The following is a 26,337-nucleotide window of genomic DNA, read 5'->3' as shown; positions in this document are numbered from 1 at the left end:
TACAATCGATGCATTAAATAATGCAACTATTATACTCTGGCTTTAGTTTCAGAGATATAAGCCAAAATCTGCATTATACCCCTATGTTCTTTTTTTAGCCATGTTCGCAATGTAGGTTTGCAGGCGGGTTCAACGGACACATATTTTAAATTAAATACCCTAATGATGATTGTGAAAAATTTGGTTAAATATGTCTCAATTGTTTCAGAGGAGAAGATTTTTGTAAATAATTACATTAAAAAATGTAAAAAATTGACTTTAAAAGGCAATAACTCCTTAATTGACAATTTTGACTTATTTATAGGTCTTACTTTGCTGAATATAATACAGTTTATCTCCATCTATAATACTATTCAAGATAATAAGCAAAAACTCAAATTACTTTAAGATTACCAATTCAGAATCAGAAACCCAACAAAAATTTGGCTGATTTTTCTGAAAATTTCAGGCCAGATACATGAAGACTTGACCACATAAACAATTTAACCCAATGTCAGCTTTGTCTAAATGCAAATTGATTCGGAGATATAGGCCAAAATCTGCAATTCAATATTATGTTCTATTTTCAGCCATGGCAGCCATCTTTGTTGGCGGGCCAGGATGTCGGACACATATCTTAAACTAGATACCCTTATGATGATTGTGGCCAAGTTTTATTAAATTTTGCACAGGAGTTTTTGAGGAGATTATGATTGTGAAGGTTAATGAACGACAACGACGGACGACGTTTGATGGACGCCGCCAAGTGATAAGATAAACTCACTCTAGGCCTTTTAGGCCAGGTGAGCTAAAAAGGGGAAGGAGACAACTCCACAAAATTAATTTGCTAAACACAGACTCGTCATCAGTGAAAGAAAAATATCTCTTAGAATTGATCTCATTCACCTCCCCCTTTTTTTATTCTTTCATTTCATTGACTAACAAAGGAAAATGGCATTTCAAATACATTGCCCTTTCCCAAAAAAATACCCCAAAAAAAACCAAACAAATCAAATCAAACATTATCTTTCTAAATTGTAAACTTTGAAACCCCTTAAAGATCCTAAAATTGAATAAGAACACCCAAAATACGGTGTAATTTTAAAGTTAAATGAATACAACAGAATTCCCAGTTATTTGATCTCTCTCAATAGAGCTCGGTGGCGGATTTAGGAGTGGAGTGTCCCCGATCGGTCTCTTTACTCAGACAAGTTCATTGTCAATAAAAATAATAAAATATTATATAAATTTTGTCATTAAATTACGATTATGATACTACAAAAATTTTGATAAAATGTGAATGGTCTTTTGTTTAATGGTTTAGAGTCTATGTTTTATCCGATACAACGGTCTTCTATTCTGAATTTAATGTATTTTTTAAAATGTTAGCGTATCGCGAATAAAACAGGCAGTTAGTATTTGAAAATAAATAAATATAGTTCAAGATATATACTTACGTCCCGATATATTACTAATGTTAACCACGATTGCACAAACTTGCGCGAGAATTAATGAAGCAAGTTTTTTTTTTAATATTAAGATATTGAGACTAATCATAACTGTGAATCATCACCATGCATCTGCTATATATGTCTTATGGTTTACTCTCATGTTAGGGGTACAGTTGTCATGGTCATGATGGTTGTAGCTCTTAATTTCTGCGTCATTTGGTCTCTTCTTGAGACTGTTGTCTCATTGGCAATCATACCACATCTTTTTTTTATATACTGAAAGTAAACCATCACTGTATATAATCACTATCAGACATGGGTACTCTTGACCTGGTTCCCTGCTCTTTGTCTAAGAAAAACAACATTACTGTAGTCTGTACATATACCTACGGCCAAGGGTACATATATAACCCTACCAGACAGTATACACCTTAAAATTATGTTCAAATATATTAAATATATTGCATATAGCATTTATATATTGTATATATATATATAAAAAATGACTGCGAAAACTTAACCTTGCTCACTGATCCAGATCCGACTTACCAAATATAGTTTTCCTATTTCTCATATTCATATGACAAAAATATATACAGGGTTGAAGCAGTCGCTGAACTACGAAAATTTGGGCAGACACAATGAACATATGAAACTGCGTAGCGTAGTCATGCTAATGCATATACTTGTGCAAAAAGGTATGAAGCATCCAGGGATTTTTCATATATACTGAAATATAAAACTTCATACGAATAGTTTAGCACACCTACAGCATGTATGTCTCGCATTATGCTGTTTTGTGGAAAGAGATAAAAATTGTGCCAAATATGTATACTAAGTCACAGTGCTATCACAATAAAACAATTCGTGTGGTTTTTTTTATATTTTGTTACACGAAATATCGTAAGGATTAGTCAAATCGTTTTGGCATTTTTTTATTAAACTTTTTGCCAAGGAAATTAATTTAATTGATATAGTTTTCTTAACGTACAGTGGCGAATATTTCATTCCTATTCGAAAGGAAAATAAACGTTCTTTAAGGTGCAGAGAGAGAGAGACAGAGATAAAATTGAGAATGGAAATGGGGAATGTGCCAAAGAGACAACAACCCGACCATAGAAAAAAAAACAACAGCAGAAGGTCACCAACAGGTCTTCAATGTAGCGAAAAATTCCCGCACCCGGAGGCGTCCTTCAGCTGGCCCCTAAACAAATATATACTAGTTCAATGATAATGAACGCCATCCTAATTTCCAAATTGTACACAAGAAACTAAAATTAAAATAACGCAAGACTAGCAAAGGCCAGAGGCTCCTGACTTGGGGACAGGCGCAAAAATGCGGGGTTAAACATGTTTGTGAGATCTCAACCCTCCCCCTATACCTCGAGCCAAGTAGAAAAGTAAACGCATAACAATACGCACATTAAAATTCAGTTCAAGAGAAGTCCGAGTCTGATGTCAGAAGATGTAACCAAAGAAAATAAACAAAATGACAATAATACATAAATAACAACAGACTACTACATGTAGCAGTTAACTGACATGCCAGCTCCTGACTTCAATTAAACTGACTGAAAGATTATGATTTCATCATATGAATATCAGGCACAATCCTTCCCGTTAGGGGTTTAGTATCATACCATCATAACATATATGAGAAGAACATAATCTTTTTTACAAGGTGATTGTTTGAAGGCAACAACCATTTAACATGTTTAACTTTAAGGGGACCGGGTATTGTTTTTTTTTTTATTCTTGTTTATTGTAAAATTTGTGTTTCAACAAATGGACACATTTATATTTTTTTTTTAAACAAACGAAATCATTGCTTTCTTACGTAGTATAAACAGAATATTTTTTGGCAATACTCCGAATTAAAAATGAGTGTGTACTCCTATGAAATCAACAGCAGTAAATAAAGCATTAATTGGTATAGATATACATGTAGTTGAATACCCACATAAGGGGCGTATTGAGGGTCCAAGATAGGGGTGTAATTGTCCAAAATGGTGAACAAATTTAAATTTTAGCAAAATGTTGTATTTTTTTAACAGTAAGTGGTACACCCTCAACAAACCCCCTCCCCCGAATCTGCCACTGGGCGTTTGTTGGATGCACATGCATTGTTTATATTTATCAAAAGAAAAATGCTTTGATTGATGCTCTCCATCTTGATGAACGATTAATAAAAGGTCAGGTATGAAGAAAAAAAATCTGTTCCAAACTAAAGAAAGTTAGGTAATATGTAAATATGGCTAAAGAATTTCTTATAATAATTAGCATTTTTCAGTCAACTGTTGAATTATTCATTTCGAATGCCCATGCAGGTGATCTTTCCCCATCACTAACGTCCATCTTATGTTATCGGCCGTCGTTGGCGTCAGTTGTTCGTTAACTTTTAAAACTATGCAATACGTCAAATTTAAGAATTTGAGTCAATTTAATGAGTAAGAATTTAGAAGCAGAAGTCGTTTGTGTCTAAAATACTCTTACATATTTTTTTATTATTTGATATTATTGACTCTGACCTGGCTTTCAGTAACTGCGAGTTGTCCCTGGGTTGTATACAAAGCTGTATTTTGTTGTTCTGGGGATGGATAAATACCCTGCCACTCTGTTTTTTGTTAAATGTATTTCTGTTTTGTATCAATCTGACGAGTTAAGCTCTTCTCAACAGATTTTTTTTCATATTTTTATGCCCCATTTATGGGCATTATGTTTTCTGGTCTGTGCGTCCGTTCGTCCGTCGTACCGTCCGTTCGTCCGTCTGTCCCGCTTTATGTTAAAGTTTTTGGTCGAGGTAGTTTTTGATGAAGTTGAAGTCCAATCAACTTGAAACTTAGTACACATGTTCTTTATGATATTATCTTTCTACATGTAATGCCAAATTAGAGATTGTTTCACATTTTCACGGTCCATTGGACATAGAAAATGATGGGGCGGATTTGGGCATCATTGTGTTATGGACACATTTTTGTTTTCTAATGTTGCTCTGTCATGTTTGTTACATCACTGTTCAAGGTTTGCGCCTTCAAACTATAGTTTAACCCTGCACATTCTGTATGTGCCTGTCCCAAGCCAGGAAGGAGCCTGTAAGTCAGTGGTTGTCGTTGGTTCATGTACACATCATTTGTGTTTCATATCCGGAATAAACTTCCGGCGGACATAAACAACGTGACCACGTCATTTTTCTTCAAAATTTTGGGTTCGTTAGATATCAACTTGCTGTATTCGACACAAAACAGTTGAACAGCTCGGTAAACCTCGCCCTTCGACTGTTTTCAAGCCTCATGCATACACGTTGATATGTTTCTGACGTGCAGTGACCGAATATTGAATATTTCTACATTTGTTTGTCCATTGTTCGACATTATATTAGTGTTATGAAGTTCCTAAAATAAAACTAGTTCAAGTCTATCAACTGTTCAAACGCTTGCAATTAGTTGTCTTTTGTCATTTGTACATTTCAATGTGTAGTTTTGGTTTTTATTATGACTGATTGTCCTGTTAATCGTACATTTGTATGTCAGTATCAACGTGTCTTTTCGCTGTTCGTGTCATTGGGTTGCTGTCTAATTTTCATTTTCACACCCCATACGTACCTTACTCATATATTTCGCAAATAAAGGATATTAATGCGCTAAGGCGTTGTGCACGATGTTCATACAACACGACGTTACACCAAAAAAAGGGACATCAAAGAGTATTTTTCTGAAATTTTGTCATCGATTAGTTAAATTTGTAAATTTTTGTGATATATTTGTACCATGAATTACCTCAAATAGCGGAAATCTATTTAAAACATTTACCCTTAATTCACCTTAAAATTCTGTATTGTCGTAAGAAATGTAGGAAGGAAAAATGGGATAAAGGTAAACGGTTTCCCAGCAATATATTAAAAGGATCTACTAGTATATCTATTTCATGGTACTTCCGCAATGTAACGAAAACTTCGCCTTTTACATATCATTGCATATAGAGGACTGTTTTGGTGTCTCAAAATAGAACATTTCATTGGCATTTTGAATGAAAAGTGTTTGCCTCTAGCAACAATAAATCGATTAAAGCTATAATTGATAATAAAAATAGCAAGATTTAATCTGTATCGAATGTATGTTCCGAGTCTGTCAGCAATCTGTGTCGAATGTATGTTCCGAGTCTGTCAACAATCTGTGTCAAATCTATGTTCCAAGTCTGTCAACAAGCTGTGTCGAATCAAATATGTTCCGAGTCTGTCAACAATCTGTGTCAAATCTATCTTCCGAGTCTGTCAACAATCTGTGTCAAATCTATGTTCCGAGTCTGTCAACAATCTGTGTCAAATCTATCTTCCGAGTCTGTCAACAATCTGTGTCAAATCTATGTTCCAAGTCTGTCAACAATCTTTGTCAAATCTATGTTCCGAGTCTGTCAACAATCTGTGTCAAATCTATGTTCCGAGTCTGACAACAATCTGTGTCGAATCTATGTTCCGAGTCTGTCAACAATCTGTGTCAAATCTATGTTCCGAGTCTGTCAACAATCTGTGTCAAATCTATGTTCCGAGTCTGTCAACAATCTGTGTCAAATCTAATATGTTCCGAGCTCAAGTCTGTTAACCATCTGCGTCAAATCTATATTCCGAGTCTGTCAAGAATCTGTCAAATCTATGTTTCGAGTCTGTCAAGAATCTGTGTCAAATCTAATATGTTCCGAGTCTGTCAAGAATCTGTGTCGAATCTATATTCCGAGTCTGTCAACAATCTGTGTCGAATCTAATATGTTCAGAGTATGTCAACAATCTACGTCAAATCTATATTCCAAGTCTGTCAATAATCTGTGTCAAATCTATGTTTCGAGTCTGTCAACAATCTGTGTCAAATCGAATATGTTCCGAGTCTGTCAACAATCTGTGTCGAATCTAATGTGTTCAGAATATGTCAACAATCTGTGTCAAATATATGATCCGAGTCTATCAATAATCTGTGTCAAATCTAATATGTTCTGAGTCTGTCAAGAATCTGTGTAGAATCTATATTCCGAGTCTGTGAAGAATCTGTGTCGAATCTAATGTGTTCAGAGTATGTCAACAATCTGCGTCAAATCTATGTTCCGCGTCTGTCAATAATCTGTGTTAAATCTATGTTTCCAGTCTGTCAATAATCTGTGTCAAATCTAATGTGTTCAGAGAATGTCAACAATCTGCGTCAAATCTATGTTCCGAGTCTGTCAATAAACTGTGTCAAATCTAATATATTCCAAGTCTGTCAAGAATCTGTGTTGAATCTTTATTCCGAGTCTGTCAACAATCTGTGTCAAATCTATGTTCCAAGTCTGACAACAATCTGGGTCGAATCTATGTTCCGAGTCTGTCAACAATCTGTGTCAAATCTATGTTCCGAGTCTGTCAACAATCTGTGTCAAATCTAATATGTTCCGAGCTCAAGTCTGTTAACCATCTGCGTCAAATCTATATTCCGAGTCTGTCAAGAATCTGTCAAATCTATGTTTCGAGTCTGTCAAGAATCTGTGTCAAATCTAATATGTTCCGAGTCTGTCAAGAATCTGTGTCGAATCTATATTCCGAGTCTGTCAACAATCTGTGTCGAATCTAATATGTTCAGAGTATGTCAACAATCTACGTCAAATCTATATTCCAAGTCTGTCAATAATCTGTGTCAAATCTATGTTTCGAGTCTGTCAACAATCTGTGTCAAATCGAATATGTTCCGAGTCTGTCAACAATCTGTGTCGAATCTAATGTGTTCAGAGTATGTCAACAATCTGTGTCAAATATATGATCCGAGTCTATCAATAATCTGTGTCAAATCTAATATGTTCTGAGTCTGTCAAGAATCTGTGTAGAATCTATATTCCGAGTCTGTCAATAATCTGTGTTAAATCTATGTTTCCAGTCTGTCAATAATCTGTGTCAAATCTAATGTGTTCAGAGTATGTCAACAATCTGCGTCAAATCTATGTTCCGAGTCTGTCAATAAACTGTGTCAAATCTAATATATTCCAAGTCTGTCAAGAATCTGTGTTGAATCTTTATTCCGAGTCTGTCAACAATCTGTGTCAAATCTATGTTCCAAGTCTGTCAATAATCTGTGTCATATTACATGTGTTCCGAGTCTGTTAGCAATCTGTGTCGAATCTATGTTCCGAGTCTGTTAACAATCTGTGTCGAATCTATGTTCCGAGTCTGTTAACATTCTGTGTCGAATCTATGTTCCGAGTCTGTTAACAATCTGTGTCGAATCTATGTTCCGAGTCTGTCATCATGCACCATTCTTATTTTTGACAGCCTTTGATATTTTTTGGCAAATTTCACCACACGATTTGTTTATTTATCAAGAACATTTATTTATAACGTCAGAAAAAAGCGAGGTTTTTATCAGGTAAAAAACCCCACATTAATTGCTATAACAAATAGAAAATTAACTTGGACCAAATGACAACCGCTTGAAAAACGACTGTATCACGAACAATGAGGCAAATTATGTCATTACGTACTTTTGTAAAAAGTTATTATTTTTATTTCACTTTATTGACATTTTTCTGATATATCTCACTTTCAGTCGTTGGGTTAGCGAAAAACATCGATGGACATTTTTCTTATTCCAGCTTAATATGCAGCCGCCGAGCCAAATGAAAATTGACAAAATGACGACTTTAATGTCACAAAGAACCGACACATGTCATTGTTCCCGCCAAGTTTCAGGAAGATCAGATATAAAGAAATAGGATCTCGCTACATACAGATATACATGACATAACAGTTAAAAAAGTTGTTCAAAAATGTAACGTTGGACATCCGTTTTTATTTACACTTAGTTTTGTTGTTTCAATCCTTAAATTTACAAGATATTACTATGCATATGACCAAGACCTATAGAACATAATTGAACACATATTCTGAATTTGTTTTTATAGTGGTTAGATAGTGCTTGCTAACATTTTTTCTTTATTTTAGCGGAGGAAATTTCGAAGATTCTCTTTTAAATCCTATGGGTTGTAGGAACAGCGTGCGGTAACGTTTAAACAAATTACATTTGCTATCTGTCCTCTACCGTTATGAACGTATTTATTCAATGAGCTTCTGAAAGCGACAAGCGAAAATACAAAAAAAAAAAAACAGTTTCTATAACCAATTCAGTGTCAACTTTCATTTGTTTAAAAAAAAAAAAAAAAAAAATTGGGGGCAAAAAAAGGGGGGGTGCAGTTTTTCCTGCCTCTCCTAATTTTGAGAGCCATTATTTCATCTTTCTTAAGAAGTATTTCATCCGATAAGAAATGTCGTTGTAACACTTCACAGTTGGAAGCCTCATATCTCGAAGAACATTTATTATTATATCTCTCAATCCATGTGTATGAACCATATGGTTTTCTAGCTGTCTAAACGGTGTTTGTAATTTATAGCGTGTGTCTCCCGCCAAAATACAGCACACGGTTTGTTTGTGAAACCTATACACAGCTATTTTACTCTTGGAATTCTTAATGAAGGTAGGTATATACTATTTTTAACATTCAAATTCATGAAGATATTATTTTAATAGTTTTTTTGTTAACCTTAAAATATTCTCATAGATGTTTTAAAACTTCAATAAGTATTAATTGAATAAATGAATTTGTAAAAATAATTATATATCAATACCCGTGTGTCTGGTCAAGAACAACAAAAATAATAATATAACATGTATAATCATGATAATACTATTTCTGATAATAATAATACAATAGACGATCATGATTATGGTGTGAATAAAAACATGCTGAAAGTATTTTAATTTTATAGCATACATGTACATGTAGTGCAGAACTTCACGGACGTATGATAAACTGATTATTTTGATTCTTCCGTTTCTGCCTTAGAGCAGACATTTTTATTAATGTTCTTCCTTCTTTTTTTTAATTAATATATATTTTTTTATGGCCAAAAGTTTTATTCATATTAAACAAATGATATTCAAATACATAATTATATATAAGTTATAAAATTAACTGGTGGGGAGGTTCGTGTTGCTCAGTCTTCAGGGTTGTGTTCTGTTGTTTGTCTGTTTTTCTTTATAGCCATGTCATTGTCAGTGTATTTGTCAACCTACGAGTTTGAATGTCAATTTGGAATCTTTCGCTTCTCTTTAAAATGTCTTTTTGGACTAAAAATCACTAAACATAATTGACAATTTCGTATAATGACAACGAAAACTATGATATTACTTTCTGTATGATATAAGTCAAGAATTAAGAAACTTCAAAATGAAATGCGAACCGAAATTTATCAGTTAAAAGATTTATATTGGATTTGTTATACCAGTTCAGGGTCCAAAAAGGGGGGGTAGAGGTTCGGAACCCCTGGTTTTGGACGATCCATGCATTTATATGGGAACTTTTATTTGGAACCCTTCCCCCTTTTTCCTGGGTTGGAACCCCCTTTGAAAATCCCCCCATGTTCACATAATTTAGAAAGGGCGAAGTCGAAATGATGATTTACTGGTTTAATTATTGTATTAGTTAAGATATTTTGAGAATTAAACATTTATTTTTATAAAGACACTTTGTGAATGAAAGAAACACTTACCATTTTGACTAGTTCCATCTCCATAATTGAACTTCTGTCATAATAATGTAAAGTCTTCCCAAAGTATCACAAAAAGATGTAAGACTTGCTTGTATTGTTGTTGTTGTTGTTGTTTTTAATTCCACAATACAGTATATTCCAAAAATTGTGTATGACTAACTAACACGGTTTCACAAGTATCAATAATTTTCAATTTGTAATTTGTTGATACGAAACAAATATTCAGTATGCATAATATATGTCTATAAGTTTTAAGATTATCATATGGCGTTCTAACATTTTTATATTCTGTAACTATATTTCCAAACGTATTTCAAACATTTAAAGTGGAACGGAAGTAGAGTAAGTTTGAAAATTTTGAAAATAAGCGACGTATACTCATTGGTTCAAAATTCAAATTCGATTCCAGGTCATGGAAGGCAATATTGAGAATGTAGTCAATATATTACGAAGAGGACGTTTCAAAGAAAACTGATAAAGGTGAGTACAAATATTGTATACATATTTTTCTTGTAATGGAAAAAAGGTTATTAGAAACGTAACTTTGTAGACGTAACTATTTTGTATAATCGAGAATGGTCGTAACAAGCCTTCCCAGAGATGGTGTCATGTTAGTCCAAATAATTATGACGTCTGCCCCTGTCTGGCAAGGCTATCTTTTTCGGGGACGCCTTCCTACGACGAGCGTCCCAGATTTATTTTTTAAAATAGCCTTGCCAGACGTCATAATTATTTGGACTAGTGTCATGTTGTAGCGGAAGGAACTTTCACTTAAATATTTCGACAGATGTTTTCAGTTTAAAGTTCTGTTTTTTCAACTAGTGATTCTTGTGCATCATTTATATTTTCTGAAAAAACTAACAGATGGGGTTATCTCACCAAGCCGATCAATGTATTCGTGTACAAATCCAATTTTATAAGATTTTTTTATGAGAAGTGTTATTTATAGATATAGGAAGATGTGGTGTGAGTGCCAATGAGACAACTCTCCATCCAAATTATAACAGTTTAAAAAAGTAAACCATTATAATTAGGTCAATGCACGGCCTTCAACACGGAGCCTTGGCTCACACAGAACAACAAGTTATAAAGGACCCAAAACCATGCAAACGGGAAAACCAACGGTCTAATCTATATAAAAAAAAATATAATTATAATTTCTACATATGCCTCTTGTTTTTTTTGAAATTATAAATACAAAACTTGTCTGGTGTATGGCAAAAAGACAGCGAACAAAGACTAGAAGACAAACTTTAAAACGCATTGTGTCTGCAATTTACCAAATGGAAGTGCAATATATTGAACAAATTACTATATGTGACAAACACGTTTTTCGATTGTTGACAGGGGCTGCTATCATGGCTATATAATTTTGCTGCTGCTATGTCTAAGCAATCTACACTTATTAAGGCACTTGTGAATATATCAAGTTTAATATTTTTCATGAATCACGAGATTATTATATGTATCTTTTTTTTTAATTATGTTAGACAAAATAGAATGTCGTATTTAAATGGGCATCTATGAGAAAACCATGCAGATGGTGCTCCATGCAAAGTTGTTTGATTTTGATGAAACTTTGCTGACATGTTCAGGTTGACCTCATATGAAAGTCATGCAAGTTTGAAGCCCTTACACTGCTGGTAACCATGGCAACGATAGGGATTTAGGGTATTTTCGAGTTTATTTATAGATGCATTTACTGAAATGCATAGATTTCATAAATTTCTCAAATAGAAATAAATACTATAATACTTCTGAGTGTTTAAATACTTTAATAGCACAGATAGGATGTGTATGAAGTATAAATCACATAATTTTATTAAACATAATGATATATATAGAAAATAAGGGTGTGGCAAAACACATAAAATGATAAAAAATATGGCCTTTTCATCTAATCACACTAAAACAGACACTACAGCCCAAAAGTCGCTTGAATTTACCCTAAATTTCAGAAATGCTTTGCATTTTCTTTGGTTCAAAATATTTTGAAGGGATTTCGGTTGCAAATTAATTTTATAGATTTTATTGATCATTTAGATAGCCTCCCCCCCCCCCTTTTTGTTTGTATTTTCGCAATAAATTGAGGAAAGTCTCATATTTTAATGAAACCAAGCATTCAAAAATAAATACTTAAATTATACAGATTGTAACATGCAATATAGGTAAATCAAATAGAAAATTCAAAGTGAAATGGATTTTTGTGTCACAAACAATAGTAAGCATAAGGCTTTAAAAAGGGGGGAGCTACCAAAGACAATTTTTTTTTTGGTATTTTTTTTTATTCCAAATTCCTTTAGTACACTTGTCCCTATTACTTTAAAGAGTAAAATCCATTCATTTCTTCCTAGTAATCCCATTTTTGGTTATTGCAGCTTGCTAATTACTAAAGTTGTATTCTGGTTACTGAAAAATGATATGAAATTCAATGTCAAGTTCATCATATTGAAAAATCTTAAGTATTGACATTCAGAAGTTGTGTCTGACAACTAAAATTAAGACAGGTTGCAACCTTTTACTTGCACGCTGGTTACCATATAAGTCATTTTGATCATGAGTACCTGAGGCAGTGTGGATAAAATCTGAATTTCTATTGTACAAAGGGAGATAATCCAATAAAAATGATGATTTTTAAAACCTTAAAATTGCATGTACATATTAATTTAAACTAACATACACTTCATCAATTTAATAAAATATAAACATATCTCTATTTGGTTATCTGGAGAGAGAGTTAATAGTGCATTTGAGCATATACTCTTGGTTTGCTTTTGTTGTAGTACTTTCTAAAATTCTCCTAAAAAAAGGTCTAAATTTATAAATTCTCTTTTAGCATTGATACATTTTTAAATATCTCAATCTGTATAAATGATCATAAATGTTATTATTTTTTATAGCATTAGTATTATATTTAACAATCAATGAAGGTGATACAATAACACTAATGGTGCTTACATGCAAGAATAAGATTATTATAAACATACATAAAAGTTAATTCTAATTGACTTAGCAGCACAAGACAATTGTTGCATTAGGTATAGAATTTAGGGAAGTATTAAATTGTTTCCATACTATCTTATAAGAATTTACATACATGTAACTACATGAACTATGAAAGGTAATTTACTAATAATTCAATGAATAAAACTAGTTAGTCAATCTAAGAAACAATTTCTGACCAATGAAAATATTATTATGTTTATCAAATGGCCAAGTACATTTGTAATCTTCTTGATTGTCTTCAATACTGATGACCTTTTAATACAGAAGTAATTTTAGACTTCTTATTCGCTGATGAGAAAGCCTTGCTGATGGTGAGACAGTGAGAACATTCTATTTCCTAGCAATTATCTCTCTCTTCTCATTTGTGTTGCAACTGTGTGTTGACTAGGTGGTTTTCAAGACTTCAGCGAGATTCACATTGCCGTTTTTTTCCTTTTTTCAAAGCATATGAGTTCCATTTCAATTTATTTTTATTTGAGCTTGCAATTTTTAACATCAACAGGAAAAATCAAAGACAGATCAGAGCCTTATTCAAGTATCAGTAATATTATCTAAGTTTTTCTTCATCATAAACATGTTTATCAACAAAAATGTGTCTCAGCAATCAGTCTTCTTTCATGAACTCCAGTTATTTTTGGATCACCAAATGTCTGTAAAAAATAATAAGAAAACAATTGTTATACATTAAATGATTGAAATTTCCTAAAATGAAATTACTTATCAACTTTGTCTTATATGTAATATGTGTTTCGATTATCACAACTCTGACATTCCAGTACATAGAATAAGAAATAAAGTTTACTAGCTAAAAATGGACCTAAATTTGATTTTTTTCTTATTCCAAGCTGCAGCAAACTTAATTTTAATGAAGTAAATTTTGCAGATTTCATCTTGTATTTTTGACGTTATGACAATACAAAAATAGGGAGATGAGTATTGATTGCAAATAAGACAAATATCCACAAAAGTTCAAATGAAATGAATGTAATGCCTCTGTGCAACCTTCAACAATGAGAATAAAACAGCTCAAGGGTACATTCTATTACAAATGCAGAAATTGCACCTTCATCAGGTTGGGAGGGGGGCACTACATGTATATAGACACTACATAAGTCATTCAAAATTGATTCACATGATACAGTTCAGAATTTGGATTGTGATGAATTATTAGACACATCATACATGTAGGTTTCTGACACAGAATAAATGTGGTAAAAGAACTGATGATTTTGAAATTGGACTTGTGCCAATATCCAAAATCTAAACTTTAAAAGACATGATTAGATTTATAATATCAAAGAACCGCATATATGCAATTTTTAATGAATTTAAACAAAGTTAAAGTTTGGACCCCAATTTGAAGCAACTTGAAAACTGAACCCAAATCATAAATCTAAACATGCTAAATGCATGATAACATTTAGCATAGAAAAAAAATCTTCAATAATATTTTAATAAACTAACAAAGGTTTTTTTGCCCCCATGATCTTTTTTGCAATTTGAAAATGAATATTAAAAATCTAAACATATAAGAAGTATTTAACCCAAAAAAGTACAATACACCGTTTTATTTTGCATAATATCAAAGAACACCAATTATTCAATTGTTTTATGAAATCAAGTTTAACTTTGGACCCTTTTGACCCTATAGCTGATATAGACCAATTTAAAAACAAGCCAAAACATTTGAAATTGGTAAAACAATAAGCATTGGAAACAAATATACAATTAATTTTACAGCTAATTTCCTAAGGCATGTAAATCTAAGACTTCGGTTAGCTTGCATGGTTTGTTTGTATATTGTACAATTGCAATTGACATAACGTCTAATCAAATTTAAAAGTACTCCATAAAGGTTCAAATATGCCTATATTTATTGTTTGAAGATATCAACCTTAATTACAAAGCTTGAATCAATATTTATACAAACAGAGCAAGCAAACCTACCAAAGTTTTACTCTACACACATTAGGAAAATAGCTGTAATAATGAAAAAGTGTTTTTTTCAAAAATGAAAAATACAAATGTAGTCTTCAGGTTTACCATAAATGCATGTATACTATATATACATAAATGAGGATCTCAGTGTCAAGCTGACAAGAAAACATATTTTTTTCTAGGTTTAATTCTTATAAAGAGAACAATTCCAACGATGAGTAATGAAAATTTTGTTGTGTAAACTGTACTGATATGGCCCTTAATTGATCATAAAAAAATAATTTGAGTGTTCTGTGTGTTATGTTTACTTTTTGTTCACCAAATTGTTAAAATTGAAGGGTTAATCTAATTTATTGATTATTTATCATGTTTTTACAATAATAAATGTAACTGGTGAATTTCCAATTTCTATATATGATTATATTTCACAAATAATGCCACAACACAGGTCTTATTTGCTGTCTATTTAGTAGTCTCTTGTTATGACTTGTTCAATTATATCATATATTTACCTATGTGATCTCCTATCATATCTGCTTTCATTTTAACATTATTTTTGTGCTTTTCCATCTTCAACATTAACCTGTTGATAAGAAATAAAATATTGTATATTTGTACATTTGCATGATCAGTACAGTGAGTTACATCTACATGTACATTGTACATTAAGTTGGCTTAACATAATGCATTGGTTCATTGAAAAAAAAAAAGTTTTGTAGATATGATAATTAATTTGTGTAAATGTCATAAATGCTATGATATCAATCACATCATCAAGTAATTCATTTCTTCAGTATTGTTATTTTGAATTTGTTTTATCTGAGTAATCTGTAATGTTATAATCTCATGTTGCCCCTTCTGGGCCCTTTAATTTGGAATACATTTGTATGCATATTCTATTCAGATTCTATTTTATTAACGATAGAAGTAGACATGTACAAGTTCTCTTTCCATGTTTATAACTGTGATACATGACCTGCACTAAGGAAATGTAAAGAAAAAGTCCCACAGTAACCAATTTTTAGAGAGAAAAAAAAACAGCTCATAATTGTTAAACATTTTTTTGAGATTGAGAACCATATATTGTATCAATCTAGCTGCATTGTACAATGTACATGTAGTACTGGTAAAGGAATGAATAAAGACAGGAAATTCACAACTCTTTGGGAGCTATATTGTGACTTTAACAGTGCTTAATCAAAACCTGTCACAAAGATCTTTAGGGTAGGGATAAAAATAAAGGTAGGTAAGGGTAGTGCGGTTAACACACATACTTTTTAGTTAGCATAAATGTACAGTAGTTTTCGCATGTTTATGTAATTTATACGTGTTTCTCGTTTCTCCTTTTTTTTTATATATATAAATTAGACCATTGATTTTCCTGTTCGAAGGTTTTTACACTAGTAATTTAGGGGTCCTTTATCATGTTTATAGCTTGTTCTTCCGTGTGAGCCAAGGCTCTGTGTTGAAGGCAGTACATTGACCTATAATGGTTTACTTTAATAAATTGTTATTTGGATAGATAGTGGTCTCATTCGCACTCATACAACATCTTCCTATATCTACATGTATCTACTGAATGTTTTCTATTTCAATGGGTTGTATTTAAAAAAAAAAGAGATTTGAAGCAACCATTATTTTTAAATTAGGAGAAAAAAAACCCAGAGTCAATGGACTCTATTGACAATTTGTCAAACAAACTCAGGGCGAACAGACCTGATACCGGAGGGCTTTGTAATAGAATATATATTTTATCATGATTCTTGAGAGACTGAGAGAGAAAAAAGTTTTTCTATTAAAATTTAGAAGGCAAACACATAAATCTTTTAGTTTCAGAAGAATTTTAAATCATTATAAATGTATGTCAATGAAAATTAAATCAGTGTTTGCTTCAAGAAAATTATGTAAATACCCCCCCCCTTTTTTTCCCCAAAGAGAAATGGTCTATGCTCTTCTTCCGATATTTATGTTTTGAATCAGATGTGATGTTTCTACAGTAGGTCTTTTTATGGTGTCAAATTGCTTTTTCTAACCACAAAAAAAAAATAACAAACTTACCAGAACCAACTGAAACTGAAGTTTTGCTTTGAAATTTCCGTTGCTAGATTTGGAAGGGTCATGAAAGGATGGCAGCAACTCATTTTGTCTTCTTGTCTACTGCAATCCAACTCCTGTCCATGTTTGCAGCATATGCATTTTAAAATGTGAGTCTGAAACCTAGACATGATAGTGATAGTCTAGCCTCATGAGTCATGTCCACAGGGGCTTGTTACAATTGCCGGGTTTACTATCCATACGTATGGATAGTAAACCCGGCAATTGTAACAAGCCCCTGTGTCATGTCTAGACTCTCTGATCAGGATCAGACTTATCCCAGTGGCAGTGGGAATGTCTTTGCCACATGGTTTGCTATGTCTTTGTTACACTCTTTCAATAAAAATCAGTTTTTGGCTACATCATATTCATCAAAAATATCATTATTTCCTATCCTTCTGCACATTTGTTGATTTCCCTCCTTCTGTTATTGACACTAAATCTACCTTTTATTGTGAAGAGTTTTATAAAGGGAGATAATTTTAGCTATATTTTTCAGTTTTTCATCTTTTATTCAAATAAGCTTATATCAATTTGCAACCAAAATCCCGTTAAGGAATACTAGTTTGTAGTGAACCATAACGTTTAACAAAATATTTTTTCAATTTGAGTGACTTTTGAGGTTTTATGGACATTTTCAGTACAGGCTGATTTCAAATTTAAGAAAAACACAATTATGTCAATAAAAATAAAAACAAAAATAAAGGTTGAAATAAGATCCAAATTACAGTTTATTTTAGTAGAAAGTCTGAATTTTAAGGCCAAACAATTTTTTTTGTCATATAATACTTTGAACTATTCAATAAAAAAAACCCAAAAATGTCCATTTTCAACAACATTTTCCAGCAAATTTGGTACTAAACTAGAATTGCCCTGTATTCACATAATTTGAGATAAATTGTCATTTTCTAACCATAGAACTATTAGATGTACTTAATACTTTACTAGGAACCCAAAATCAGCTGAAAATTCCACAACCCCTTTCATAATTTTTTTTTGATTTTGCATGGTTTTCTCGTAGACATCCATTTAATGTACACACTATTTAGTTGTAATACTAGCGTCAATGATAAACGCAACTTTTATATGACAAATCAAATTCGTATAACAAAAGATTATTTTGAAGAAATTGAATATAATTGTTAGGAAATTTCTTTTTGTTTTATGAAATAGCAAATGCTATTAATCTTGCGAGTGGAATAAACCATTTTGGGAAATAAATATATGCCTACATGATGTAGTATCGTAAATTTCTTTGTTCTCTTCTCTGAGATTCCCACCTATATACAAGGGTCACTGCATTCATGAAATATATTTATTTTTCTATTTTATTTCAAATTTGAATTTATTTATATTTAAAAAAGTGAGGGAAAAAAGAAAAATGAACTTGTATTTAGTACACTGTATATACATGTGTTTGAACTGACAAGAGATTCAAACATTAGAACATTTCTAAAATAAATAAACGTGTTGATAAAAAGGAGGTTGAAGATACTAAGGGATGAATTAATTAGCCATTCTTTGGTTTATGAGTGGATTAAAGTAATGTGGTTTATCATTGTTAAGATCGATGGACAGTATTTACCGCACCGCTTGTGGTTTCTCAATTTTTATATCAATTTGAAATCTAAAAACTAGTATTTATAAAAAAGAAGATGTGGTATGATTGCCAATGAGACAACTATCCACAAAAGACCAAAATGACACAAACATTAACAACTATAGGTCACCGTACGGCCTTCAACAATGATCAAAGCCCATACCGCATAGTCAGCTATAAAAGGCCCCGATAAGACAATGTAAAACAATTCAAACGAGAAAACTAACGGCCTTATTATGTAAAAAAAAATGAACGAAAAACAAATATGTAACACATAAACAAACGACAACCACTGAATTACAGGCCCTTGACTTGGGACAGGCACATATATAAATAATGTGGCGGGGTTAAACATGTTAGCGGGATCCCAACCCTCCCCCTAACCTGGGACAGTGGTATAAAAGTACAACATAAGAACGAACTATAAAAATCAGTTGAAAAAGGCTTAACTCATCAGATAGACAAAAAATACAAGTAGACGTGGCCGGGTATGTTATCAAGAATATGAGGGCTCAAGAATTATGTATTGAATATATGTAGCACAGCACATAGCATTAGTTAATGATAAACTATAATAGCATTAAGTTGTTATTATAATTTTTTTTATAGTATTGAAACAAATACTTGAAATATTATACACTATTTGATTATTGATAAGGACAATCTCTTGAGAATTTTTGCTTGTCTGATTTGACAATCCTTATCATTTTGTTTGCACATAAATTATGATAATATTAGCCAAGAAATCCTCCGGCATACTGGAAAATAATCATATGGACTTGAGCTCTTAAAATTGACTGCTGCTGACACTGAATTTCTATGAAGAATTTTTTATCGATTTCATACATTTGTCATATGACTGCAAAAAAAAAAATACGTTCGTATATTGCTATCACGTCGTCGTCCGAAGAACATTTGGGTTCCGGACAATAACTTTAGTTTAAGTGTTCGGATCTGTATAAAATCAAAACCACAGAAGGGAGGTTGGGATTGTATATGGGAGGTGATGGTTACATACCTATAGGAAAAAAAAGGGCCAAAAAGGGGGCCAAAAACAAGCATTTTTCGAGTTTCAGGACAATAACTTGTGTTTAAGTATTTTCATTGCTCGAAAATTGTACTACAAGGTTCAATACCATACGTAAAAGGATAGGATTCATTTTGGGGTTAATTGTCCAAACCGTTCAGGAATCAGGTGCCAAAACAAGCATTTTCTAGTTTCAGACAATAGTTTGTGTTTAAGTGTATGGATGTCTCTTACAATGTAAATTGAACCACAATTTAGAAAAAGAAAATTTCTTCAAACACATTTTTTTAGGGAAAGGGTACAAAAACATTTTCATTTTAGGGGTCGGCGGTCAAATTTTTCCCTCCGAAAATATGAGAAATTATTTGTACAAAGGCAACTACATTTTATCTAAATTTCATTTTCAGCTTTTTTTTTGTTACTTCTTGGTATTTCTTTACATATCTTGCACTTATAATGAGTTTTGATGATAATTAGTCTTACTGATACAAGATAAGAATATGTAGGCAGTACATTGTGGTTAATCAATATAATCATTTCATAGCTTTATAACTACTGACACTTTTGAGATCATTAATAGTAGGTTTATCCTGGTGGGCGCAGTTTTGGCCATATCAGTAGCAACTGACTTAAGTTATAGCAAGGTCAATAATGATATAACATCTCCCGCCAGATCTGATTTTCGATGCATAGGGTGTGCATTTCCATTATATATTTAGAATAGCTGAAATGGAATGCTTTCTTACTGGTCAAAACCTAATTGATATATGATAATTAAAAGGCCAATCCTGAAGTATCTCCATATTTTACATGTGTGAATTATATTGAATTTAATGGGGTGCAAGTAGGAAAATCCTTATTTAATCAATTGTCACACATTCATTGTTATCATGAAAATGAAGTTTTAAATGAAATTAGCTCCTAGATGAGTGCCCCTATATTCCTGATTTTCACACATATTGTTCCTTGACCAGTTATCTTCAAAATTTTGTCTTAGATTTCCAAAAACATCAATGGAACAAATTGTATACTGGTATCTAATTAAATTAAGGTAGCACTACAGTCAGAATTTTCTGACTCCAACCAACAGTCTTTAAAGATTAATTTCTCAAAAACTACTCAAGGGATTTTTAAAATCTTTAGCTCATTATAGAGGTGAAATATTAATTCTTCTTAATCGGTAAATAAATTAATTTTTGGTATGATTAATCTCAAACTATAGCTCCTTAATTGCCAAAAAAGTGGTCTTCCAACTCGGATGAAAATGACACATTCAGGTCAAATGGTAGTGAAAATTTGTTTTCATCGCTTTAATCAACCATTATACACTATAAACAAAACCATGTCTCAGATTTTTGATATATGCCTCCAGTAAGAAGATATATTGATTTAACTGCTGGGTACCACACCTCATTTCACCTTTCATCTTTGGACAACTATAAATTCATTTAGAAACAAATTATCCAAAAACTGGGACACGGTATTGTAGAAAATACTCCCTTTAATCACATATATCAAAGTCAAACCAAAAGGGGTACCAATGAAGTTTCTATTTTCATTTTTTGCTAACAATTCTCATGAAAATTGTTCAGAGAAATTACCTAAAAACTGAATTTCCCCCTTAGAACCCCTATAAATGCATCATTAAAACAAAAGTTCCACTGAGAACACCCCAGGAGTGTCCTGACACCATTATTTTATCAATATAACCACACACTTTGTGTCTTTGATGCTCTAATACTGTAAATTTTGAATTATATGTGCACTGACCAACACTAACTTAGCATTTGGCGGGAGTTTGACGTCACAGATTTGACCAACATCTGTGATGTAGCAATTTTAAAATATAGACAAAGCTCCGCCTCTCTCCAGACAGTCTAAGATAAGAGAATAACAGGAATGACCAGCTGCATAAAAACAATTTTTAACATCATTATATTTACTATAAAGAATGATTTCATTTGTATTTTAAAAAGAAATATACTATGAAATTAGCTAGAACATTAAAATTATGCAATAAAAGACATGTCCCAAAAAAGATCAAGACCTGATCCCCCTTGCTGGAAATAGACTGCCTCACATGATTCTTCAGTTTTATGGAATTTAAAAATTTCACATAAACTTAAAATTGGTTAAAGTGCCTGAAACTCCTAACAAAAGACAGATTCAGAGACATATACTTCTTGTTTGTAGTAAGAACCTTAAATGTTTAAAGTTTGTCAGAGGCTTTCAAAGATACTTTCACACTCTTATCCTTATATATATAGTTTTGTTCATTTTAGTAAGATTTTTTTCCCTTTAGATTTTCTCCTTTTTAATAACTTTCCCTTTTCACTGTTTACTTCAAAGCTATATAGATTACTTTGTTGCAATACACATGATACAATGAGATAAGACCACACTATTCTTCTTGTGGTCAGTGATTAACAGCTGGACACTGGCATTAACAGATGATTGACATATTAAACTCTCCTAAATGCCTATATATTTAGATTAATTACCATGTGCTTTTATTTACATAATTTCATTATCAATTTACTCCCTGTTGTGATTTGAAAATTGATTTTTGGATTTTTACAAACTGTGCAGAATAATACTTACTTTAAAATTATGTGATAAAAAAAATATCTTAAAAAAATCACTGTTAGACTGTAGTGCTACCTTAAGAGATCTCTTATGAATTGAGGTTGCAAACTTCGTTGAAGGTTAATGAGAGAATGAAATACAATAGAAAAAATCCGAGACACTCTTTTGGAGGTCAAACTGTGTTGTACAAGACTCTATAAAATATTTTGGTTTGGTATGAATAACAAAGAAGCTAATTTCATTCTAGTGTGAACATCCCAATACTTGCATGGCGCTTGCATTTATTATGTTTTTACGCAAAATGTGTATCTTGAAACATGAATTAATATGAAAATGAAGAGATGTGTATTGTAGTTTGTTTGGATCCTATATTAGTTATTTGTCTCTGTGACTCGTATAATTAAAGAACTGAAGTACTGAACATCGGATGACCGCAAGTTCTCGTGGATGGTCAAAAGCACTTGCCACAGAAAGAAATCACATCTCTATACCTGATACTGAGGTTAATGTACAGAGATAATTTTTTTTCTGAGACAAGTTCGAGCGTGGATGATGAAGAAATGACAGGAAATTCAAAATCATGTAATAACTATTATATTGTAGTGATACAAATCAGTATACACTGGTTTGTTGTTATATCTTATATTAATATATCAGTTACATGTATATATAATTTTCATCCATTTGTATATTATTATATTTTACTATTCTAAAAATAGTGCAGTGCAATTGTATGGTGGACACTCTTCTGTAGACATTCGATTTTTTTTCTAAAGGATTGGATATATGAATAGGCATTCTTCCCGCAAACACAATCTTCTATGCAGAGTTACCGGTCATTGCCGGGATTGCCGCAACATGTTCTTGAGATATCTTCCGCATGCTTTGTGCATAGATATTTAAAGGATTTTTTACTTTACATTACAAGGAATTTTATTTTGCACTCGTTTATGTGCGCGTATTTATCATGTTTAAAGATCGGTTACAAACCCGAAACGAAAGTTACGTAATGGAAATCTAGGCAATAGCAATACATCAGAATGCCCTCACGGTCATCGCGATGTAAAAATATGTTCCATACATTACATGTACTTTTTTAAAATTGATTTAAATATTGTATTTCAGGTTACCAAGATGATTTGGATGAGGAGACTGACCAGATGACCAATCTACACGAACTCAAAAGATAGGTAATCCTTATTAATCATTTTCAAATGAAAAACAAACAGAAAACATTATAACATTAGTAACTATAATTGTGCAACTATATTTGTTGAATATTTGTATATCTATATTTTGAGGCCTTTTCAAAGGTCCAAATAATTTTCTTTGTTTGTTTTTTTAACCTGGCAGCTCTTAAATATTAATTTCTTTAAATAGTGTAACTCTTATGTTCATATCTTCTGTTTTCTAAAAAAAATAACAATCAGATACTATATGTGTTTACAAAAGTGATCATCTTCAAAACTCATTAACAGAGCAATTTATGGAAGTATATGTGTCGTCTGTGGTTGAAAATATTACTAGGTAACAAAAGCAACTGGAAAAGAAATTTGAAAAATCGTATTGTTATACCTGAATATCGCTTTCCTTCGTACATCAGACCACAACAACGAAGACCCGACCCCTACGAGAAATACATATACACAGATAAAAAGAAGAACATAACACATACTATTAGTCTAGATAGACGGTTTTGCTACCGGCATGACATTTTGTAAACTAGTGTTGCGTGTGCACAAACGTTTACAATGTACTCATCTATAATACAGTCCAACTTTAAAATAACTTGCCTAGTATCTTTGCAGAGACAATTAATGTGTTTTAATCAAAGAATATATTTCCATACAGACAAAGGTGCTTGTGGTTCATTGAATGATCGTCATGATCTCATTGCTTGTGGAGGGTGTTTGCCAATATCTCAGGATATGTGTCTGTCAAGATCGCGATGCTCGTGGTGTATGAAAATATCTCAAGTAAGTTACCGTCAAGTTCTCGATGCTTGTGGCGTATGAACATCTTTAAGTTGAGTGGCTGTCAAGGTATCGGTGCTTGTGGTGTTAGAACACGTCTCAATATAACTGACGGTTACGTTCTTGGTGCTTCCGTTATTTTACTGTTTCTCCAGACAAGTGACTGTTAAGTTCTCGGTGCTTCTGTTGTTTTACTGTTTCTCCAGACAAGTGACTGTTTAGATCGTGCTGCTTCTGTTGTTTTACTGTTTCTCCAAACGAGTGACTGTTAAGATCTTGGTGCTTCTGTTGTTTTACTGTTTCTCCAGACGAATGACTGTCAAAATCTTGGTGCTTCTGTTGTTTTACTGTTTCTCCAGTCGACTGACTGTCAAGATCTTATTGCTTCTGTTGTTTTACTGTTTCTCCAGACGAGTGACTTTCAAGATCTTGGTGTTTCTGTTGTTTAACTGTTTCTTAAGATGAGTGACTGTCAATATATTGGTGCTTCTGTTGTTTTACTGTTTCTCCAGACAAGTGACTGTCAAGATCTTGGTGCTTCAGTTGTTTTACTGTTTCTCCAGACGAGTGACTGTCAAGATCTTGGTGCTTCTGTTGTTTTACTGTTTCTCAAGATGAGTGACTATCAAGATATTGGTGCTTCTGTTGTTTTACTGTTTCCCCAGATGAGTGACTGTCAAGATCTTGGTGCTTCTGTTGTTTTACTGTTTCTCCAGACGAGTGACTGTCAAGATCTTGGTGCTTCCGTTGTATTACTGGTTCTCAAGATGAGTGACTGTCAAGATCTTGGTGCTTCTGTTTTTTTTATTGTTTCTCAAGATGAGTGACTGTAGAGATCGCAGCGTTTGTGCTGCTTTATTGTTTATCAAAATTAGTGACTGTGAGTCTCATTGCTTGTTCTGTTGTACTTCATATCCTGATGAGTGACTATTAAAAGATCTCTGGTTTTGTGTTGCTTTACTGTTTCTCAAGATCAGTGACTGCGAGATCTCGGTGCTTGTAATTCTTTTCTGTATCCGAAGATGAATGACTGTCAATATTTCGGTGTTGTTTTACTTTACTGTATCTCTTGATGAGTTACTGTGAGATCTCTGTGCATAGATGCATTATTGTATCTGAAGCTGAGTGACGAACAGGATCTCAGTGCTAGTGTTGCTTAACTGTATATTTAGATGAGTGACTGTCAAGATATTAGTGCCTGTGTTGCTTTGTCGTTTCTCGTAATCAACGACTTAGAAATTTTGGTTCTTGTGATTCATTATTGTATATCAAGATGAGTGATTGTCAATATTTGTCGTTGCTTAATTTCTATTGATTTTTATTGTGTGTAGATTTTGGTGTTAAGTGCAAATATTTGGAAGTTTAAATGATCTGAACTCATTTGTTCAGAAATCGATTCGAACGATATTATTAAACTATACATTATTTTGTTGAACAGGTGTTTTGACATTCAGGATGTGGTTAGATTGCTGGTTCATTGACATGTACCTCACTCCTCCTTTTATTCATACTTAATGTATCGAAGAAACTTTAAAATAGGGTGTTGAAGTTTTATTTTCTTTCTTTTTCAGGCAACATTTCCTGGTTTAGAGAAAAACTGAAACACCAATATTGTGTGTACATGTTGCGATAAACAATTATAACAACACAACTCATTTGTTCTCTTGTTAGTTTGGAAATACAAGTTGACGTCGGAAAGGAAACTGAATGCTCTACAACATTGAAAAAAGTGTTATGTATAGTGCTTCTACGTGTATGTGTGGGACTCTAAATAACTCCAAACAAGTATCAGCAGCTATTACATCATGTATTAGGAGGATATGATCCAGAATATATACATATATATGAGGATAAGATTTACAAATCCTTAAAGTGTGAATATTGTACAAATGTACAAAATTGTCACTTACAATGTGCAGAATGTCTTACTTACTATAATATTCAAAGACGTGTACCAAAGTTTCCAGCTATAATTTTTCCAGACGTTTAAGGTCAAATTCAATTCTATTTGTATCTTTCAGTAATCATTCATAATCTTAATTGGACACATGACAAACATATTGCTGTTGTATGTGTGTACTTTTAATCAGACAGTAGCCTGAAATTAAAATTTATTTAATGTG

General features: G+C 32.4%; 3 long non-coding RNA genes across 4 annotated transcripts in view; 1 reads left to right on the top strand and 2 right to left on the bottom strand.

Moving 5' to 3' along the window:
• LOC143080105 (uncharacterized) overlaps nucleotides 1-10,076 on the bottom strand; it is a 13,492-nt gene extending 3,416 nt beyond the window's left edge. Inside the window, exon 1 of the long non-coding RNA XR_012979622.1 lies at nucleotides 9,991-10,076. This is a non-coding gene — a long non-coding RNA (uncharacterized LOC143080105). The remainder of the gene's footprint in view (nucleotides 1-9,990) is intronic.
• On the top strand, nucleotides 8,619-26,337 carry LOC143080104 (uncharacterized). Its single transcript, XR_012979621.1, has 4 exons — nucleotides 8,619-8,915; nucleotides 10,400-10,470; nucleotides 23,367-23,431; nucleotides 25,786-26,337. It is a non-coding gene; the product is annotated as an uncharacterized LOC143080104 (long non-coding RNA).
• On the bottom strand, nucleotides 11,746-17,208 carry LOC143080103 (uncharacterized). 2 transcript variants are annotated; one of them, XR_012979620.1, is made up of 3 exons: nucleotides 16,993-17,208; nucleotides 15,447-15,517; nucleotides 11,746-13,646 (listed from the first exon to the last, which is right to left on the bottom strand). It is a non-coding gene; the product is annotated as an uncharacterized LOC143080103 (long non-coding RNA). The 2 variants fall into 2 exon arrangements; XR_012979619.1 differs by lacking the exon at nucleotides 16,993-17,208 and having other exon boundaries at nucleotides 15,447-16,986.

Source organism: Mytilus galloprovincialis, chromosome 6 (assembly GCF_965363235.1).
Source record: "Mytilus galloprovincialis chromosome 6, xbMytGall1.hap1.1, whole genome shotgun sequence".
NCBI lineage: Eukaryota > Metazoa > Mollusca > Bivalvia > Mytilida > Mytilidae > Mytilus > Mytilus galloprovincialis.
Note: the sequence above shows the minus strand (reverse complement) of the source record. Positions and strands in the feature narration are given on the sequence as shown.